Consider the following 22,519-nt stretch of genomic DNA (forward strand, 5'->3'; position numbering starts at 1 on the left):
CCTTAGAGCATGAAAAAAAAAGTTCTGATTATTTATTTGTTTGTTTTTTGAGCAAAATAGAACTTTTAGATGTCATGAGGTTCAACTGGGATTACAGAAAAAATACTATCAGGTTATTTCCTTAATGAAATAGGCCTATAACAATAAAGATAACAAATTTAAAACATGGTATTGACTCTGCAGGATATTTCTATCTTATGGTAAAGGAATTTCATTACAGCAAACCAAACAGAAGAGAGAGAAAACAATCATAGAGAAAAAGCTATAATGAACAAAATAGAAAAGAAATTTCAGGTTAACAGTGATTTATCAAATCATTGGTCGAGGCACACTGGGACTCATTTAGAAATTTAGACTTGGGCTGAAATTTTAAATGCATTTTGCTGAAAACTGTTATATGAAATTAATGCGGTTGGTCAAAGTAACAGGAATCTAGTTTGCCACTGATTATGTAATCCTGAGCAATATATGCATTAATGACATACTCCATTTTGGTTAAGATGAACCTGGTGGAAAGGCTGCCAGCCCTCAGCTGTCCATTATACCTGTTATGTACCCCCCCCCACTGAAAATAAATTCCGCCACCAAGTCTACCGCTATGATTGCACATGTTATTGCTTCCTAACCATGTTCTGTTAGAACGAACCAGGTTAAATACTTTAAAACTTTGAGTTATTTTATAGACCTGGGGCAAGGAACAATGACACATGCAACTATACCAACTGGTGGAAGGTCCCTTATTTGTCTTCTATCAAGCACTATCTTGATCTGATTTGGCTGTAGTCATAAACCAAGTCTACCTCTACTGTACTTTCCCATTTATAAATTGCAGTAACTTTTGTACATCTACACAGAAGAAAAAACTTTGCAATTTCAAGGTCAATAAAGCCTACAAACTAAAGTACCACTGTCAGCTTCTATCCATGCTGGTATTTTGTATATGAATTGTGTATACGTATATATAGTTTTTATTTTAAAAAAAAGTTCAAATGTTTTTTCTTCAAATTACCATCAATTAATTAAAGTAGATTCTTAACTGCAGTGAAGTCCAGTTTATTTTCACTTAAATGCATATATGATAGTCTTAAATGGGGACTTAAATGGATAGTCTTAAATTGATAATCTTAAAGGGAGTCTATAATTTTAAGAATAGTGTCTTTCTTAAATGGAGATAATATTTCTACTTCAACTTTTTGGTGTTAAAATAAAAATGTTGCAAATTGACCACCAACTCCAATCTGCACAATTAACAGCTTCTGTGCAGTATACTTCTATGAACTACATGGCTGTAGATATCCCATTGCCTGTCTCGTTTAAATCTTTCCTTTGCATTCTAATCAGATAGGAACAGGGTCCAATTCCCAATTTGAAAAATAAACACATTAAAGAAAATTAGTTTAGGCATCATTACAGTGTACATACATGAGTGTCTACATTTCTTTTAATGGACACTTTCTAAACAGCATTTGAGTACAAACCATAATTTCTCTGTGTGGCTAATTTGACCACACATATTGCAAACTGTTTTAATTTTCCTTTATTGTCCTCTAATGAGCTCATCAAGAGTATATAATTAGTGCAGTAAACTGCATAGCACAGGCTCTGCCCTAAAGCAGCCAAGCAGAGTTCTTGACTAGCCCACTCTCCCGCTGGAACTTTGTACTGTTAATGTACCATGAGCAGTAGGAAGTATATCGAGGGATATGCACTTTTTTTAAATGACTTGTGATCTCCAGCTTGAAGCAACAGTTCTGGGGCTATCACCATCTGTACTGACACACACATGAAAGTTGTTTTGTCTCTTTTTAATGAAGCTACCAAGGTCATTAATAATGGCTTTGGATGCCTGAAAGACATGGTAAGACTGAGCAACTGGATTCTGTGGCAATTTCTCTTTATTTATAAATTTTTTAATATTAGCTGCAGTAGGTAATCCTAGAATTCTCGGCCAAAATCTGAAACTACCAGTAGATATGAGTTTATAAAGGTACAATTATCAAACTAAGAAAACATTACAGACACAAGAAATACCCGGATATAAATGCTGTGTAACAGTCAGCTGTATTTCAGTCTGTGTGTCCTATGGAGGACGTTGTGTTTGAAAGATCCTATGTGTGAAAGATCAGTATGTAGAATATCGTAAAAAACACAGCAGTTTTCAAAAACAGTCACCTTGATGACTTCAGGATGTGGTTTTTAAAATGAAATACTACACTGCTGTCAATGATCCTTAAGAGAGATTCTCATGCAGTATCTACATTATCATACAGAAATTTATTCTAATTTTTGAGATTACTTACGCAAGAGATGGCTATGTGAACAAAGGGAATTACAGGTTTGTTTTTGTCCCAGTGTTTTTGACCCCACCAGTCCCCAGAACATTTGGAAATCTGTCCATAGCCCAGAAACAACATGTTGTATCACCTTTTCTACTCTCTGATCTTCTCAAAATCAGTTTTAGATCATTTCCTACTGTCACCCAATTGCAACTTGTACAGTGCTTGAACACTATGCACATAAGTGACAGAAATGTAAGGCAGGGAGCACAAAAACTTGTAAAGAATGCACAGGAAAACAAGAGAAAAATGTAATTCTGGTTACTGTAAAGTTTGACATAGCCAGTCCTCTCCAATCACCTTTTATTTATTAGACCCTATAAGAAAATATAATTTGCATAGCAAAATAGCATACTGAGGAGCTTCCCTGGTAATTAGTTTATCAAGGCTCTAATGATCATCTGCAATTAGTAACGTAAAATCATATCACCAGTTTAATTTTAATCCCTGATGTTCACTACCTACAGAATAAAGTTCAGATATGCAATATGTGGTGGAAACAGTTTGCCATTTGAGTAAACACTTAAAATCTCGGACAAATGTTAAAAAACTGTGCACAAAAATAAATTCTTTACTTAAGGCTAAAGTACCATCATAATTCATCTTCCAGCGCTACTGCAGCAGATTTTAAAATTTCACACAGTACAACTAAAAGTGTTGGAAAAAGGAAAATTAACAATAGCTAATACAAAAAAGTAAATAATCTTTTAGGATTTGCCTACATGTGTTTAGATTTTTCTGTAACTACATAAAGGCATACAAATTACAAAGGTTCTTAAACATACCTTTTTGCTTAACATAGAATCATAGAACGCTTAGAGTTGGAAAAGACCTTCAGATCATCTAGTTCCAACACCCCTGCCATGGGCAAGGACACATCACACTAGACCATGTTGCCCAAGGCTCTGTCCAACCTGGCATTGGTGGCTGCTTCCAGGGATCAGGCAGCCACAACTTCTCTGGGTAACATGTTCCAGTGCCTCACTACCCTCACTGTAAAGTTCTTCCTTATATCTAACTGGAACTTCCCCTGTTTAAGTTTAAACACGTTATCCCTTGTTCTAGTGCTACAGTCCCTGAAGAAAAGTCCCTCTCCAGCATCTCCGTAGGCCCCCTTCAGATACTGGAGGGCTGCTACGAGGTCACCATGAAGCCTTCTCTTTTCCAGGTTGAACATCCCCAATTTTCTTGGCCTGTCTTTGTATAGGTGCTCCAGCCCTCTTATCATCCTCATAAATAGCAATTTACTATACTTACTTTGATTTGGTACATAGGCATTTGCAAATAAAATGGCAAAAATATAAAGCAAAATCAACAATTATAAAGGATGTATGGTTAAGAAACTATTATGCAACAGTAGGGAATTTTTTGTCACATTCTCTCCTGGATGATGTTGCAAGCAGCATTAGATTTTAAACAACTCAAAAAATTGTCATGAATTAAAAAGAAAAAAATGCCCTAAACTTAATGTATTATTCTACTCTGAAACAAAGCTGGTATTTAAACTGAACCAACAATGCCCTTCAACCAAATCTTTCAGTAAGTGAAAATCCACATTTACCAAACTACAACGCTTATAGAAACAGCATAAAGAGTAATAATTTTTTTAGTTTTAATGAAGATATAGAAAATGTTTTTATGTGTTCTCATATATAAAGTAAGAAATCTGGATTTTATGTCTTCCTCTTAAAAGGAAAGAGAAAATGTCCGCACATAACTGCTTCTTTAGGATATAGCTGGACTCTTCCACTCTTCAGGAGTGTAAGAGCATAAATACTGATGAAACCAAACTGGAATGTAGAAAATATCTGAGATAGATAAACGGAATTTATACACCTTCAGGTCACACATACCATTTTGGCATAAAAAATATGTTTCCAGCTGAACTTCTAGAGGTAGGTTAGATCTACATTAGATCTAACCAAAGAAAAAATAAAATGTCATTCTTCATTGTAATCAATCTCTGTTCTTTTCTTGAGAGCAGAGTAATTTATTAGAAAAAAATTTAAAAAAAATCTGAAAAGAGATGAACATGAAACGAAACTTTTATTATTGAAATAAAAAACTCTAATATTGGATATATTTATTTCCTGCACTGCAACTGAAAGTCATTTTGCCTAACAAACATAAAAGCCTCAAAAACCATTTTCCTTCCAATAATTTTGCCATTTATGTAATTTTTAAAATTAAAATAAATTTCATACTGAGTAAGGTCTTGAAATAAAATTAACACCTCTCCAAAGACCAAATTATGTTTAACATTAATTATTGTGCTATGGATCAACATGGATCATTGTAGATTTTACTGTTATTTATAGTCTTTAATATTTGGAACTTGTACACTTTATACGTGTTGTACAAGAAACTCTTGATTTTCAGAACATCATTTCATCACATATGTACTCACCCAATTGCTAAACATTGCAACTCAATCTGAATTGTCTGACAGATTTTAAGTATTCTCAGTTTCTGCCTATACTTGAGACTTCCCCAGCCTACAGTGAGAACTCACAAATTTGTAGAAGAGATAACTTCCAAAGGAACCGTTTTCTTGAAAGAACAGTGGAGTAATCCAGTGGTAAATTATATAAAAAATCCTGACACCAGAGAGCTACCTAGAGACACAGCTGAAACCATTGAAGGACTTGCCTGCCATTTTGCAAAAATTCACAAAACTCTACTTCTGTTCATATTCAAAACACACCCATGGTGGAAGATAAACAATCATATTTTAAAGACGAAATGGTGATATAGCAGCAGCTAAATGGGTCTTCTGCCCAGCAAAGTACGGTAGAAAAGGTGCAGTCTGTTCCTGGTCTGGTCAGGGACAGATGTTACACAGAACAATATTGCATGCCCACAACCACTTCCAATGTGAAAATAATGTTATGTAAAATGAAACATAATAAATAATTAACATATACATAGCATAATATAATTATAAGCATAATATATAATTAGTATATGCATAACTAATGTAATTAGTGTTCAGATAAATTAATTTATGGCATGGTGACTCTGCATCTGATAATGTGGGCATCTCCATTTAAATACTCCTGCTCTTGTTAAGACTTTGAACAGGCCTTCAATTTATGAAATACCCTGGCTCCCCCAGGCAATTTGTTTCTTTGGGTTCAATAACTGTAAAAAGTATTGCCTCAGCGTGAATGAGGGTATGAGACCTGGGACTCATGCCTTCTAAATGGCTCCTTTACATAAACAACGTATCACATGCCATTGTAACTACACAGAATAATGCGACAAAAGGGATGTTTTGCTCATTATGTTGGTGAACAATTGCATTAGAAAAAACATAATTAATATTAATCATAAGAGAGTAAATGTGTGCAGAATCCTGAATAATGTACTATGTATCTCTGATGGCCCTCATGCAGCACAGCAAATATACTAGGAGTGGAACAAGGACGGGGTTGAGGGTGATGCCAAACATGCTGCAATGGTATTAAAACACTTTGTGGGAAGAAGGTACCAAAGTCAGCAAAGTTTTGTCCACAATATCTGCTGGAGGAATGATCCTCTGTGCACTTTATAAATGAAAAAAGTGTAGCAAGACACAAAAATGTGTCTCAGTTGTGCCACTTGGCACAGGCCGAACTCGTGCCAGGCACAATGCTAACAGGAAAGTGACATGGATGATCAGGGATCCAGCACTTGAGCTCAATATGTCCTATTTCTATTATTTAGCAGTAAAGTATATAGCTTTATTGTCTTCCCTGCAGCCTAAGTCTCAACACTGTGGAGAAAAAAATTGGTCACTACTTGGTTTTAGCGTAGAAGCTAAGCAAAACCCAAGCAGGGAACATTGCATAATATTATAACGTGCATGAATAATATATGCTAATTTCTGTATAATAAAGTAAGAAGACTTCTACAATTTTGAAGCTCAAAAATTAGATTTTCTTTTCTGTGAGCAAAAGAGACTGAAGAACATGGCTTTATGAAGGCAATGCAGAAAACATTAATGCATCTAAATAGAACGGGAAAGAGTGGTCTAGCAACTTTCTCTTAACTATCAGCACTCCAAATTTGAAAATAAGAGTCCCAAGAGTTACGGTTCCAGACTCTGAATTATTATTAAAGTTCACTTTTCTTTACCAGATCATGTATATCAATAAGCCTTGTCCTGCTGCCTAAAAAGTCTTCCTAAATACAGGTAATTAATGTATCCATCTTTGGGAAGAGCAGTGTCCCTATTATTGCTTTCATAAGCACATGAGGTAATGGCAGTGATAGCACCCTGAATCTTTCTTTGTAGAACTGCATCAGTTCTGTATTAAATGAGGGCAAAATAAAGCCATCTTTGTTCTAATTCACTAATTTTAATACATCAGACTTTAAAGTATTTACTCTTTTTCTTTTTTTCCTCAGAGGCAAGGAATTAAAATATGTCTACTTTATTGTGATTATTTTGTAATCAATAATAACTTGGAAAAAAATAAATCTACAGAAACACAAAATCATCCTTGCAAAAAAACAAAATCACTTGAGAGAGGATGGGATAGATGTGATGCTCAGTATACGTTTCAGAGCAATCCTGCTCTAGTCAAACTTTCTGGTTTGAATACTTCACATAAGAAGTATTCACATACATATGTATGTGCAGCATTGATAGGTTTTGCTGTCTGTATTGCAGTATAGATTTGCTAGATTCAGGTCCATACAGTAACAGAATTACTGTGCATGTAATGGATGCTTTAGTTTAGGGTAGTTCTATCCCGCTAGCTTGCATGTCAGTACATACTACATGAGCATGTAGACACATTCCATTACACAGCCATCATGATGCCAGCAACATAGATGTTTGCATTTTTAATTCTCCATAATCTTGCTAGTGTTAAAAGTGGTACTTGAAAATATTAATAAAGAGACATGCCATTTTAAAGTGTTCAAATTAATAAATTACTGATTGTTCACACAACTCGTGTTCAGTATTTCGTCAATATATTAAATGCTGATATAATCTGGTGGAGCTAAAATATATATTTAGTAATGAAAAAATAAGATTAATATCTGATACAAGAACAGATATAGCTATAATGAATAAAAGCAAAACAGAAGTAAAATTCAACCATAAATAATAAACTAATATGGTAAATGATCACTTATACTAATTTTGAAAATTATCAAGCGGTATGTTCTTGATAGTCCTAAACTATCTTAGAACATCCTAAGAAATAAAAATCCACAAAAGTCAGAATTTGATTGGTTCACTTCCAGTTTAAGACTCTCTAGTGAGTTCATGCATTGTTAGGAAGGGGTTAAGAAATAACAAAATTAATGTGTAAAGTGGCATGATTTTTCTTGAATAAAATCTGAGCAAAAAAACTAAATTACATTTCATCACACAACATATTAAAAAAGTAATTTTTCACCCATGTATCATATATTACTCCTCAGAGTTACTTTTATCAAAACACAGATTTGAGCATGTATTGTAAAGCAATTGGGACTGTATTTCTACTTTATTTGTTTTGATAGCTTTGTGAATTACAGTTCACAAAAATCCCTGCTTCCTCGAAGAAGTAATACAAAGAATGTAGTAGAGACAGATCCTTGCTGACAAATACAGTGTTTAACTTGAAAGGAATATCACAGTATCACAGTATGCTAGAGATTGGAAGGGACCTCAAAAGATCATCTAGTCCAATCCCCCTGCCGGAGCAGGAACACCTAGATGAGGTTACACAGGAATGTGTCCAGGCGGGTTTTGAATGTCTCCAGAGAAGGGGACTCCACAACCTCCCTGGGCAGCCTGTTCCAGTGTTCCGTCACCCTCACTGAGAAGTTTCTTCTCAAGTTTAAGTGGAACCTCTTGTGTTCCAGTTTGTACCCATTACCCCTTGTCCTATCATTGTTTGCCACTGAGAAGAGCCTGGCTCCATCCTCGTGACACTCCCCCTTTATATATTTATATACACTAATAAGGTCACCCCTCAGTCTCCTCTTCTCCAAACTATAGAGACCCATCTCCCTCAGCCTTTCCTCATAAGGGAGATGCTCCACTCCCTTAATCATCTTAGTTGCCCTGCGCTGGACTCTCTCCAGCAGGTCCCTGTCCTTCTTGAACTGAGGGGCCCAGAACTGGACACAATATTCCAGATGCGGTCTCACCAGGCAGAGTAGAGGGGAAGGAGGACCTCTCTCGACCTACTGACCACCCCCCTTCTAATACACCCCAGGATGCCATTGGCCTTCTTGGCCACAAGGGCACAGTGCTGGCTCACGGTCATCCTGCCGTCCACTAGGACCCCCAGGTCCCTCTCCCCTACACTGCTCTCTAAAATATGATTCTGAAAAATGGAAAATTTCTCAATGGATTCAGTGATGTCAAATTTTATCTTGACAGGTTGACACTCAGGCAGTTTCACAGCCCTCAATTCTGAGTAAGCTCTCAAGGGCTCAGTATCTGCATAATGATTGAAGATTGAAGCCTGTGGTTAGTATTATTCATATGTGTTATATGATCCAGAGATGTCCCAAAGATCTGAGACATAGCTGGAATTACATGTCAGAGACCTCAAAAAGTGGACAGTAAATTCTGAAACTATTACGTTGCATCAGAGGACAGAATATGAAGCAAATAGCAACCTGTATTTTCTATCTGTCTTGCAATTAAGAATATTATAATCTAAATGTAAAGGATTGTTTCATTTTATAATTTTCCAAATAGAAAAGTCTCTGGAAAAAAGTATGTCAATCACTTCTGATCATTCAACTTTGCTGGATACATATCTCTTGTAGGGGTCTGTGACACAGTAGGCTCCCTATAACAAGTACTTGTTTACACCAATTCAAGGAATATTACAAAAAATATTCCAAAGCAACAAAATCATTCACATTCATATTTGGTTTCATCAGAGTGTTTTTGTTACTAGTAGGTGGTTACATAAGGTGTGGGGAGTTCATTTTACAAAAAAAGAACACAACCAATTTAAGATCTTTCAAGAACAGGTACTGGAGGCCAATAAGCCATGTGTCCTGTGCCTCAGGGAAACTGACTTTCATAATGCCTACTGTAACTATTTGTGCTGCTGCTCAATTAACGTACCACACAATGTTTTTATTACAGAGCCCACAACTCAAATTGTCCTTTTGCCTTGTATTTATTTTTCTTAGATTCTAATCATGGACACATATTAGGATTTACCTAGAGGTTAGAACCACTCACTCCACTGTTTGGCCCTGATTTGCAACTGGCCTTGTGACAGTAGATAAATCTACTGGGACAGCTTCCTTTTCTCTGAAATCTAACACATGGACAGTTTATCCACCAAGACTAACTTTGTTCTCACCAAGGCTAACCTTTCCGGGCTGTCCCTGCAGTCAGCGGAGAGAGACAGTTTCTTCCAAAGATGAAACTCAGTTTCACAAATCCAGCCTTTCTGGATACTTTTTATCTGTTTCCATTGCTAGTCAGGAATACTATATATAATCTACAGTTTAAAGTACAGATCAGCATTTAACATTGCATATTTTTCAATGTAGCTTTTTGTTAGTGTACAGTTCTCATCAATCCAAAATAAAGTCACCTAAAGAGATTCAGGAATGTTTGCCTGTGTCTTGGTTCTTTTAATTTCTCTGATGTTCAGTCACTCGGCCTAGCAGGACTTAAAAGTATACCTGCTTTGCTTATCAAATCACAACACACACAGATGGACAACTTCAGAGAAAATGACAAGGAGGAGATAGAAATTTCTGAGTACTAAACTGATAATGAGAGGGACAAATCACAAGAACAGCTGTAGGACTAAAAACAGCCTCAAAAGAAACTACAGAAATATCTTTCAGTTACAGTGATTTCAGGAACTTCCTTTACACTGGTTAAGTAATTTTCCTTGTCAGTTTCAAAACAGACTTTACCACTTTCTTGCATAATAATTCCCATACTGGGAAGGTTAGATTTATTAAATATGTGTCTTAAGATTATTAAGAAAATGTTGATTTGAAATTCAGTCATCGTGGCTCATTGAAGTTGCAGCTTCACACATTTTTCATTTTGTTTACAGCTTTCATGAGGCAGGCACTGATTAATGAGTGATCTGTACAAGTCCTGGATGAGGACTATGATGAGGAATGTAATGCGGGTGAAAACTCAGACTACAGTGGAGAATGACAGCATGAGGCATCAAAATTAAACGAAGAACGGCAGCAGGAACTGCAGACAAATATTTTCTGGTGCCAACTGATGCTTTGGTTTTGATTTTTTTTTTTTTTTCACCCCAAAACCAAAAGCAGTTTACAGTTCTCTATTTGTAAAGAGAAAGTCCACATTTTTTGTAAAAAGATGTATAGTTGATAATTTCAAAAGTTTTGGTAAGATTCCTCTTTACCAGACTTCAAATTTACCAGTGAAGGAGGCAGATGAGCAGTATGCAATTATTAAAGAAACCTATGTATCTTTTAAAATAAGAAAAAGTGTTTAATACCATATTGTCCTCACTGTGGCTACTTTTCCCTTGAATACCCCTACCACATCTTTTGTGGAGAGAATACATTTTAAACTTATTCCCAATGGCTCCCCAGGTGGTCTTTCCCAAGTATGTTCTAATACATACAATTTCATAAGCACTTGGCCAACAAATTGCAGCAAATTTTGTTAAATAATAAAAAATATATGTAGCTATACACTGCAGAGAGAAAATGAATACAGAAACTGTGTGACAGTAAAATGTATAGAATCAGCACAGCAGTATCCGAGATTGTGAAAAACCTGCACAAAATAGTTCTGCTTTGTTATAAACAGTAAGTAAAGACTTCATTAGAAACCGTATGATAAAACATAAAATGAAGTGAGAAGAGCTAGAGTTGAGTGTTAGCTTTGGCATTTCATACCTTTCCTGAATGTTTAATTTAGCTTTCAAAGAGAAAATAACAGGGAACCTGATGTGGTGTATAAGTGGAAAATCTTAATATAAATCCAGGTGTTTTGCGGGTGGTTTGCTTTTTTTTTTTTTTGGTTGGTTGATTCATTCTTTATTTTGAAAAATGTAACTTCTAGCTGAAACAGAAGTCTCTGGATTAGATGCTGACACTAGTATTCAAACACTCTGATCTAGTCTAATGTCTAATCTAGTACATCCAATCTCAGATAAGAAAAGTCAAAAGGATATCTCTCAGTTATACTCTCAAGATACTCTCAGTACAGTGCTCTCAAAGAAGCTGAGATTCTCTTGTGCTAATTGCATCAGCACTGGAATGGCCAGATGATATTATAATAAAAATACATATTTTTGTTGGTGTTTTTAAAAAGAAGGATGATGGATGTGCAATATAGAAAAAGGAATCAATAGTCCAAAGCTACAGGCCTCAGAAAATCAACTTTGTTGCCTACAGTGTTCTTCAAAAACTATGAGAAAAACCGTGTCTTGAAATGAGACGAAATATAACAGAATAATAACTGAAGGACCTGAAGCACTTTAATCACCTCAGTATTTTGGTGGTTTAATCACAGTGCAATATTTATGTTCCCACTGGTATAATTCCATTACATGGGGCTTTAATCTGTTTTCCTTGAGGGCAAAAGAGAGATGCTACAAGGAGAACTGCCATCCAGACAAGGAGTTCACTCTCTCCCAAGCTCCTTCTCCCTATCACGTGTTTGTGGTATTTTTTTTTTTTTTTTTTTTTTTGTTTGTTTTTGTTTGGTTGGTTTTCTTGTTGTTGTTGTTGTTGTGTTGTTCTGGTTAGGTTTTTTTTTTGGTCCTTTTTTTCTGGGGGAGGGGGGAAGGTGGTGGTGGTGTTTGTTTGTTTGTGTTTCTTTTATTTCACATGAAACCAGAAAGCCAGGTGTGGAGCCAATTTCTGCAATTTTAGCAACTTCACACTGGCTTTCACAAAAAGAGTTTTCTCAGAAGAGAAATCCCAATCGAGCATAAAAATTAAAAATATCTACAATAAATAAACATAATCCACTTAGAATTATTAAATGAACACATATTTCAGATTCATATTTAAAATAAAAAATATGCTACATTAAAATGAGAAGATGAAATCATATGCCATCAAAATTAGGCACATTTGTTTGCAAACATACCTAAAAAGAAAAGAATTGTGCAGAAAACAAATATTTTGTTTGATCTAGACCAGTCAGGCTCACCTTTGTACCTGGCAAAATCTTGGAGCAGATTCTCCTGGAAGCATGCTAAGGCACATGAAAAACAAGGAGGCGATTGGTGACAGCCAACATGGCTTCACTAAGGGGAAATCCTGCCTGACCAATTTGGTGGCCTTCTGTGATGGGGCTACAGAACTGATGGACAGGGGTAGAGCAGTTGACGACATCTACCTGGACTTGTGCAAAGCGTTTGACACTGTCCTGCATGACATCCTTGTCTCTAAATTGGAGAGACATCAATTTGATGGGTGGACCACTCAGTGGATAAAGAACTGGCTGGATGGCTGCATGCAAAGAGTTGTAGTCAATGGCTCGATGTCTGGCTGGAGACCGGTAATGAGTGGTGTTCCTCAGGGATCGGTGTTGGGACCGGTCTTGTTCAACATCTTTGTCGATGACATGGACAGTGGGATTGAGTGTGCCCTCAGCAAGTTTGCTGATGACACCAAGCTGTGTGGTTCGGCTGATATGCTGGAGGGAAGGGATGCCATCCAGAGAGACCTTGACACGCTTGTGAGGTGGGCTGATGCCAACCTTATGAAGTCTAAGCATGCCAAGTGCAATGGGGTCGGAGCAATCCCAGGCACAGCTACAGGTTGGGCAGAGAACAGACTCAGAGCAGCCCTGTGGAGAAGGACTTGGGGGTGTTGGCCAGTGAGAAACTTCACATGAGCTGGCAGTGTGTGCTTGCAGCCCAGAAAGCCAACCGTATCCTGGGCTGCATCAAAAGGAGTGTGACCAGCAGGTCAAAGGAGGTGATCCTGCCCCGCTGCTCTGTTCTCATGAGACCTCACTTGGAGTATTGTGTGCAGTTCTGGTGTCCTCAACATAAAAAGGACATGGAACAAGTCCAGAGGAGGGCCACGAGGATGATCAGGGGAGTGGAGCACCTCCCGTATGAAGATAGGCTGAGGAAGTTGGGGCTGTTCAGTCTGGAGAAGAGAAGGCTGCATGGAGACCTCATAGCAGTCTTCCAGTATCCGAAGGGGGCCTACAAGGATGCTGGAGAGGGACTCTTCATCAGAGACTGTAGTGACAGGACAAGGGGTAACGGGTTAAAACTTAGACAAGGGAAGTTTAGATTGAATATAAGGAAGAAATTCTTTACTGAGAGGGTGGTGAGGCACTGGAATGGGTTGCCCAGGGAAGTTATGAATGCTCCATCCCTGGCAGTGTGCAAGACCAGGTTGGACAGAGCCTTAGGTGACATGGTTTAGTGTGAGGTCTCCCTGCCCAAGGCAGGGGGGTTGGAACTAGATGATCTTAAGGTCCTTTCCAACCCTAACTATTCTATGATTCTATGATTTTCTCAGAATTATTTAATGTGTTGTCTGAAAGTAGTTCTAAATGAAGGAAGCAGTGTCAATCCAAATGAAGTAATAACTTCTCAGTCCCACTATATGAAAAATGTAGAAATAAATTACCCACAAAAAAGGAATAACTCTGAAATAAAAGGTAGTAGTCAAATTTTTAATAATCTAGATTACTTGTAAGGGGCAGATTCAAAGAAAGCCTTAACACTGCAAAGAGCTGAGATGCCTACGTTTACTCTCTTGTTAGAATCATAGAATTATTTAGGTTGGAAAAGACCTTTAAAATCATCAAATCCAACTGTTAACCCGGCACTGTCAAGTCCACCAGTAAACTATGTCTCCAAGTGCCACATTTCCAACATCTGTTAAATACTTCCAGGGATGGTGACTCAACCACTTCCCTGAGCAGCCCGTTCAAGCGTTTGACAACCCTTTCAGTGAAGACATTTATCCTAATATCCAGTCTAAACCTCCCCTGGTGCAACTTGAGGCCATTTTCTCTTTTCCTATCACTTGTTATTTGGAAGAAGAGGCTGACATGCACCTCACTACAACCCACTTTCAGGTACTTGTACAGAGTGATAAGGTCTCCCCTGAGCCTTTCTCCAAGCTGAACAACTGCAGTTCCCTCAGCCATGCCTCATAGGACTTTTTCTCTAGACCCTTCACCAGCTTCATTTTACAGATATTTACAGTGCGCTGTATACTCTCTGACATGGGAAGTTTTTAATTTTTATTTTATAAAGAATTGAAGATGCTGAGTTAATAAGGCTATTAACATATTAAAAGTAAGAGCTAAGTGTTAATAACATTAACTTAATCACTGTTGAGTCAGTTTTATTTTACACAGACTGATGTTGTATTTTTAGCTAAGAAATTATATAGGAATTAGAAATTACCCAGCAATTATTATGTAAGTGTGATAATTCTCTAAATGTGTTATAAAGTACCTGACAGGATTTTGACTATACATTAAAAGTTTACTATATCATCAGCTTAAAATCACATGCTTTGTAATAAAAGACACCAAAGCAACAAATGCTCTGATACAGGTGGGTCCTAGTAACTTCTAATTTCCATACTTCACAGTCCCAGTGGGTTTTTGTAACTCCATATGCAAGAATGGTCATTGAAACAAGTTGGGATTGGCCAGTGTGCAATAAAATATGTAAGAAAACAGCTGTTGACTGTTGAGGGTCACTTTCATCCTAGTCTATATTCAATTATTGCATGAAACATTACACAGGAAAAGTTTAGCTGTCGAGATGAGATTTTTGACAAAAAGAACAAACAGACATTTTTGAAAAATACTTTTTAAAAAGACTAACAGCTGATCTCATACAAGAAAAATGTTTTAATGTTCTTAAAATCATTCAAGTATATTTGCTAAATAAATATTATTAGAACTACAATTCATAAGAAGCCTGCTGAAATAATATCATTAATTACACTTTAGAATGACAGAAATATATTTTGCTTCTCACCAGTATCATAACAACATTTTTGAGTGCAATCAATTTATCGTTATCTGCTTAAGAAAGTGATTTACTGGCACAAGAGACTCCATTTTCAGAAAAACACAGTATTTTTCATTAAAAGTTGACAAATCAGAACATTCTGAATCCTCTTGCGCTGAAGGTGTAGATCAAAACCTAGAAAATTTATCAAAGCTTATTTGTTTGCTCAGGTGTCATGGTAGTTTCCTTTAAAATCTGTATCCTTAAAGCCATCTCAGCATATTTGTTTTTAACTTTCAGAAATCATAACTGGTTTCAGAAAATGGAATTCAAAGAAAGTTTGGAAATAATGAGCCAGCTTGCAAAATATGCATAGCAATTCAAAGAATAAGTGTCACAATGAAGTATAAGAACAATTTGAAAACTGGATTTAGAACACAGTTTAAGTTACTGCTCTGATACAAACAGTATACTAGTGTGCATTATTTATCAATAACTTTATGGCATTAGGTGTTTTTTATAAAAATCTCAGCCATGAATCAATTAACTTTGTAGGATTATCCACTTGCTGTCAAAAAAAAAAAAGAAAAGATAAACAAATAGTCTTAGTATCAGGGGAACCCTGAGAAAAGTTGTCTGGAATCTCCAAGTTCAGAGGAGAAATGAAGAGAACCTCAAGTACATCACATTGTAAAAGTTGATGTCGTGGTTTAAGCCAGTCGGCAAGTCAGCCATGTAGTTTCTACTCCTCCCCACCCCCCCAGAGGGATGGGGAGGAGAATCGAAAGAATGTAACTCCCACGGGTTGAGATAAGAACAGTCCAGTAACTAAGGTATAACACAAATCACTGCTGCTGCCACCAATAATAATAATGATAAGAGAAATAACAAGGGAAGAGAATACGATACCACCCACCGGAAATGAGCCCGACAGACAAGAGGACGTGCCCTTCCGGAGAACTCCCAGTTACATCCCTGGGCATGATGTGCTGTGGTATGGAATACCAATTTGGCTAGTTTGGGTCAGGTGTCCTGTCCCTGCTTCCTCCCGGCTTCTCCTCCTCCCTGGCAGAGCATGAGACTCACAAAGTTCTTGGTCAGGGTAAACATTCTGACCAGCAACTGAAAACATTGGCTTTATCAGTATTATTCCCAGGCCGAAAGTCAAAACTACAGCGCTGCACCAACTACTAAGAAGGAGAAAAACTGACTGCTGCTGCTGAACCCAGGACAGTTGATGATCAAGCCATCCAGATTTTTTTTTTAATTTGAAACATGATTTCTGAACAGAGTTCCAAACTGTGAAGTATTTTAGAACAGGATTGACATTCTGTGTGAAAGCACTTTAGAATTTCCCAGCGGAAGGAGCAAACAGTTGAAATGTTCTTGGCTACAGATTTTCTTTAGAGTGTATTTGATCACATTAAGGGATAATTGCTGCCTCTTACTAATACCCATGAACCACTCTGAGGAGCATCACTGCCTCTGGAATACACAAGCAGTTCTGAAAATACTCCAATACAAGGAATACTTGTACCTGTCTGTAGGCAGTCTCTTGCTTCTGCAGGCACAGTCTCTTGCTTCTGCGATTAAACACTTGAGTTTTGCTTCTTCCTTTAGAGTCTATGCAGTACTATTGTATTTTGTAAAATAGAGTTCTCCAAAGTATGTGAATTATCTTTTGGACATGAGAATGTTTTTCCACAAGTGAAGCTCAGGTGCTGTAAAGCATGAAGTATAATTCTGCTTTGTGGCTTCACACTTTGTTGAAGGCTATGATTCATCCACATCAGGTATTTTCAGTCATATATCTGAAATTTTATTTTAAGGGACTGACTAGATAGGTAGAGGCTGTCAGAGTTTATGTTAATTTTAAGTCACTGATAGTGTCAAAGCATTTTTATTGCAGCCAAAAGAAACTTAGGCTTCAGTCTGCCTTGTTACCGCTCTTTGCCTCACAGTGACTGAAACGAGTCACAGATGAAATTACCATGCTGAGGAGGTCCCTTCCACAGTGCAGTGCCACTCCATACTTCTCTCTCTGAGGCATGTAAATCCTCATAATACTTTGTTTTCACCTATTCTACATTATTTTATTTGCAAAGCTGCTCTTGGTCACTGCTGAATAATATAAATTGATGACATGAAAATATTTTTGTGTATGAGAATTGATGTAGTACAGCTGTTAAGACTGCTTGGATTTGACAGCATATAATAGTTCTTAAACTATATCAATGAAATTTTCATTTACCAGTAAGGTAAATTAAACAAGAGAAATTTGCAGTTCATAACCATTTAATCTTTCCAACAAATGGGTTTCTGTTTCAGACAGTATTCTGGTATACCTATACCCTAATACCATATTCCAGGTTCTGAAGACTCCTCCTTCTTTTTTTTTTTCCTTGAAATTTTATCTTCTGACTGCTTTCATAAAATAACAAACTTATTCTATTTGTTCTTAAATCGTATTTACCTCAGAGAAGTCACAGGTTTATGACAGCTTATAAAAATAAGACACACAAAAAGAAAAGGTTTTGTGATGCAAAGAATATTTACATTTGAGTCTATATATGTTTTTCTTCCCCTCTTCACAAGATTGAAATGCATTTCATAAGTACATTTAGCTTACACATTTAAATGTGCCATTTACAGTGGGATTACAGGGTTCATAATAGACTTAGTAAGCATTATCATGACTTTTTTTGTTTCTTATATCATAGCACATTTGCATAGTAGTCTATATGTTGGGGAGCTTTCTTAGAGATTGCTAGTCCCCTCTCAGTCTGCAGAGATGAGACAAACAGCTCCTCCTGTTAAATACGCTCAGGAGTATTCCTCAATCACTGTGATGAATTTGTGTTCCCTTTCCTTGCTCTCCTGACAGCCTTACAACTCTGGCTAACAGTTTTAACAGAAAGCTTCAACTCTTTTTTCAGAGCACACCATAGCCAATTGGTGAGGACGCTCTCACTGTCTCCACTAATAAAAAGACACTACTGGTTGCATCACCAACAACACAACTTTGCTCTTTTACGTCTTAATGCTCTGCATCAGAGCACTTGGGAACCCAAGTGGAAAGACATGTCTACTGCAAGTCAGGCTTTTAAACTCCAGTGAGGGCATGAATTCAGATACACCAAATATGCTTTGTGCACCTAAAAAATCCCTTGCTCACTACCAAGACTCTTTACAAGTTCATTGAGCTCTCTCCTCTGGCTTTCAGACAATCTTAGGAGGCCTGGATTTTTCCCCTGGCATTTGTAACTTAGGTTGTATTGATTTATTTTTACCTGCATCTTACAATGCAGATGGGTGTGTGTTTTAGATATTTTCAATAATTAAAGCTCTTAATTTATTTTTCATCAATGTACTTTTTTTAAATAATTTTATAAAAATTACCAATAGTAATCTGTACATAAGAAACATGAATGGATAGAAAATGTCAGAATTTCCGCATATCCAACCAATAGACCTTCCTCTCCATTTCTGTAATTCCAAAGACCCAAATTACAGAACATATGCCTGGCAATCACTTACATGAATAATGCCTATTTTGTGGCCCACAAACTCAAATAATAAGATGTATTCAGCATACCTTACTTTGCTGATTAACAGCACTTCCATTTATACTGTGTGTTCTCACAGACTGTCATAAAATTATAGAGAATTTGGAAAACAAAATCAAAATTATTTCTTAGATATATGAAAATATAAGAAAAATATACTTCACTAAAAGGCATTATGCTGAAGAAGTCAACAGATAATTTGTGAAGTATTAACCAAAAATCTTTTAATGAAGATTTATAATATGGGCATGAAAATTTTAAAATTAAATACCTAGATTATCTTCTGTTCCAAAAGGCCAGTAGTGCTTTAACATTTTTTGCTAGTATTATACAGTTATCAAGACAACATAATCATCATGAAGATATTAATTTTTAGAGACAAACATGTTTGGGACACAACATAAGATAGAAAGACATCAGCATCAGAACCTGCTAATTTACAAAAAGGGCTATTTTTACAAAATAATGACAGGGTGATTTGGAGGTAAGGGAAGTAGGAATATAAGTAGAAATGTCAAAAGAAAAATGTAAAAGCGAAGAAAAATATGAGAAACTGTATTTATGTGAACAATCAATATTCTGTGTACATTTATAAAGAATGCATTAATAACTCTGCATAAAGGAACACCTGAGGCTGGCTGAGAAACAGTTTGCCAGGAGACTGAATAGGAGCAAGGAGATACCATCTTTAAGCACCAAAGACATCAGATCCGAGAAAAGAGGATTTTACGTACTTCAGAACCTCCCTGGCTAATCCAGTAAAAATCTGCAGTGGGAATCACAGTCAGCTGCACTAAATAGCTGCCTACAGGGAGAGTCATCAAGGGTAGGTCCTTTTTATCACAGAATGCCCGTTGAAGGCAACGGCAATGTTGTGTTTGAAACAACACTGTTGCTGACAGTGAAACTGTAGCCTCAGTGTTGAGGAACAGATAGGAATTTGGAAAAAATTGGTTAGACTGAAGTGGGACAGAATTGAGAATTTCTCAAACTATTGTTATATTCTGAGCACAGGTAACACTGTAACTCTGAACAATGATTTACCAACTTTGTTGGCTGGAGAACAATTCAAGATAAACACACGACAAGCTGAAGCAAAGACTACATTCTATATTTGTTTCATTAAATACCTATTTCTGATATCCTAACCCTAAGATCTTACCCAAGCAAGTTTTTTATTTAGAACCCTGACTAATATTGTAAGGTGAATCATGTTTCAGGCAAATCAGAGGTTTGTAGAATGAAGAAAATTTCTTAAGGAACCAATATTCCAGAGCATTTTTAAACTTAATGGGAATTCAGTGTTTTCTGCAAGTCTTTTACAGACCATTGTAGGAAGAACATAAAGACAGATGTTTTAAATGATAGCAAATGCCCGCCTCATCCAAAAGTATGTCTCTCAAAAGGAGATGACTAGGAAATGTGAATACGGGACAAGCATTTAAGGTTTTTCTCAGCTTTCTCAGCTTCCACCATGTTGTGGTTTAGGAATGTCATAAGCCAGAGGTGATCATGTGGTTTACTAAACAAGAAACAGATTCTTTTTTGTGAGCCTCCACTGAACCCATGTAAACTTTTGGTATCCAAAGAATTTGTTGCTAGGTGTTCCAGAGCTTCACATCACGGTGCATGAAGAATCACTTTGGCTTGTTCTGAACTGGTCATAGATCATTTGACCTTAATATGTTATTCATACTTTTTTTTTTTTCCTATTGTTCTCTTAACTACTCAGGTTTGCTTAGTGTGAGAGTAGTATTCACACATGGGAATGTGGGAAAGAGTTCCTACCAGCAGATAGATACTGATGTAGTGAGGCTCACTACAAAAAACCATGGCTCCTTCCAGCTACCTTAATTCTGGATAAAATTCCATAGTGTCAGATTTAACAGTTGAAATTCACACAACTCCTGGAAGATCTACCACTGTTTCTCCTTTTTCAAGCTCTACATAATAGAAGGAAGAAGAGAGTACACTCCTCTCACCCCATCTTTCACCTGTGTGACCAAGCAGCAGAGAAAATAGCCTGGATCAGTCTCTACACCTTCCTTATAACTGGGAGCAAAGAACTCCACCTCAGTTGCCAATTAAGCATATGGGAGATAAAAAGGAGAAGGAAAAGAGCATACATTTTTTTTGTCAACCACCACTGAAGAATGAAAGAAATACAAGCTTTTTGAGGCAGAGGGAGAAAGAGCAAGATTCTTTCCCTATCACCCATATGCAACTACTGACTAACTGAACAGTTTCATACAGTAGGCCTCACAAATAGTATCCATTTCATTGTTGGTAATACAGAACTTTCAAAACCTTTATTCCTAAAGAAGTAATGCTTTAATAAAATGTATTAATTTTGAACTATTACTTTTCATTTGGTTTTGCGGTTTTTAGTTCCTAAATGCCAAATATCAAGATTTAGTGTAGTTTGATATAAGCACAAATTCACATAGCACAGACGTCATGCAAATATGTTAAAAATAAGTTTGACTTTGCTAACAATACAATCAAAACTTGGGATATATTTAGAATGCGTTTAATGCCTTGTAAGGCTACGTACCTGGCTACACATGAGCTTTCCCTATTGTTAATCTGAAATGACTACAAAAAAGCTCAGTCAAAGAGAATTTGTGGGCTACTTCAGGCTGAAATTTGGAAAAAAGAATGTATTGTATGTTCATTAATCAATGAGTCCTTTTTATGGTCTTGTTTTGTGTCAGATACTGAATTTGCGTCTGTTAAGGGAGAATCTTATAATTCATAAAAAGCCCTACTGAAATTACTTAAGTTCAGCCTACAGATTTTCTCCATAACCTTTCAACCCACAACTTCTAAAAGGCCACAGTTGTCATCTGAACCACGTCACATTTACGGAATTCCATATGTTACTTCAAGTTTCTCACTAAGCAAGACAGAGTCACAGATATATATGTATATAAAGGGATCTAAAATCAAAATCTCATTTGTTTCCAAGTCAATCTTTGGACAAGCATTTTTCAATCTGAAGTGAACCTTACACTCACCAAAGAATGAGTATAAGATAATGCATTCTGCAGTAATGAAAACAGAAGTATAATAGGAAGCAGTCCTGTAGATAGCTATTAAAATGTCACTAATTTCATATAAGGAATTAACTTCTTTTGATCTAAATAGCTGCATGTCAATAATAGAAACTTTAAAGTCACTAACTTGGTAGGTAATTGAACAGATAAGTACAGACAGATTTACTACAGAAAAATGTTTTAAAAAGTAGTTTGGAAAAAGTGAGATACACCACACTGATTTCAGCTGATGATTGTGGTATAAATGCACTCATAGTATACAGTAGTCACAGTACACACAGCTACCAGTTATTAGAGACCAAAACTGGCAATAGAGGCTTGTGCTACAAAGAAAACAACATACTCCACTGTAGACACAAGTCAGTTCTAAATTTGTCTTTTATAAAACCTTCTAAGTGTTCAGTAATAACTTCAAACTTCAGTGTTTTGTTAGATAATCACGTAACTTGAAATTTTTCTACAAGTAGTTCTCTTGACCCTCAAATTAATTAGTCTGCTTGCTACTTTTACTTTTATTCTTTCCTAAGCTTGCTGGTAGCAGTGAATTTCTTGTGAAGAGCATGGAATGGAATAAAAAGGCTGGTCTGAACTAATGTGTTGGAGGGAGGAAAAAACCTTTGCAATTTATTAATGTATTCAAAAGACTGTTGCAAAAC

General features: G+C 36.5%; 1 protein-coding gene across 1 annotated transcript in view; it reads right to left on the reverse strand.

Moving 5' to 3' along the window:
- The window catches only part of PACRG (parkin coregulated), a gene marked incomplete at its 3' end in the record, with an annotated part of 237,180 nt that overhangs the window by 70,159 nt on the left and 144,502 nt on the right, over nt 1-22,519 (reverse strand). The window lies entirely within an intron of this gene.

This window comes from Psittacula echo (genome assembly GCF_963264785.1).
Source record: "Psittacula echo genome assembly, chromosome: 4".
Lineage (NCBI taxonomy): Eukaryota > Metazoa > Chordata > Aves > Psittaciformes > Psittacidae > Psittacula > Psittacula echo.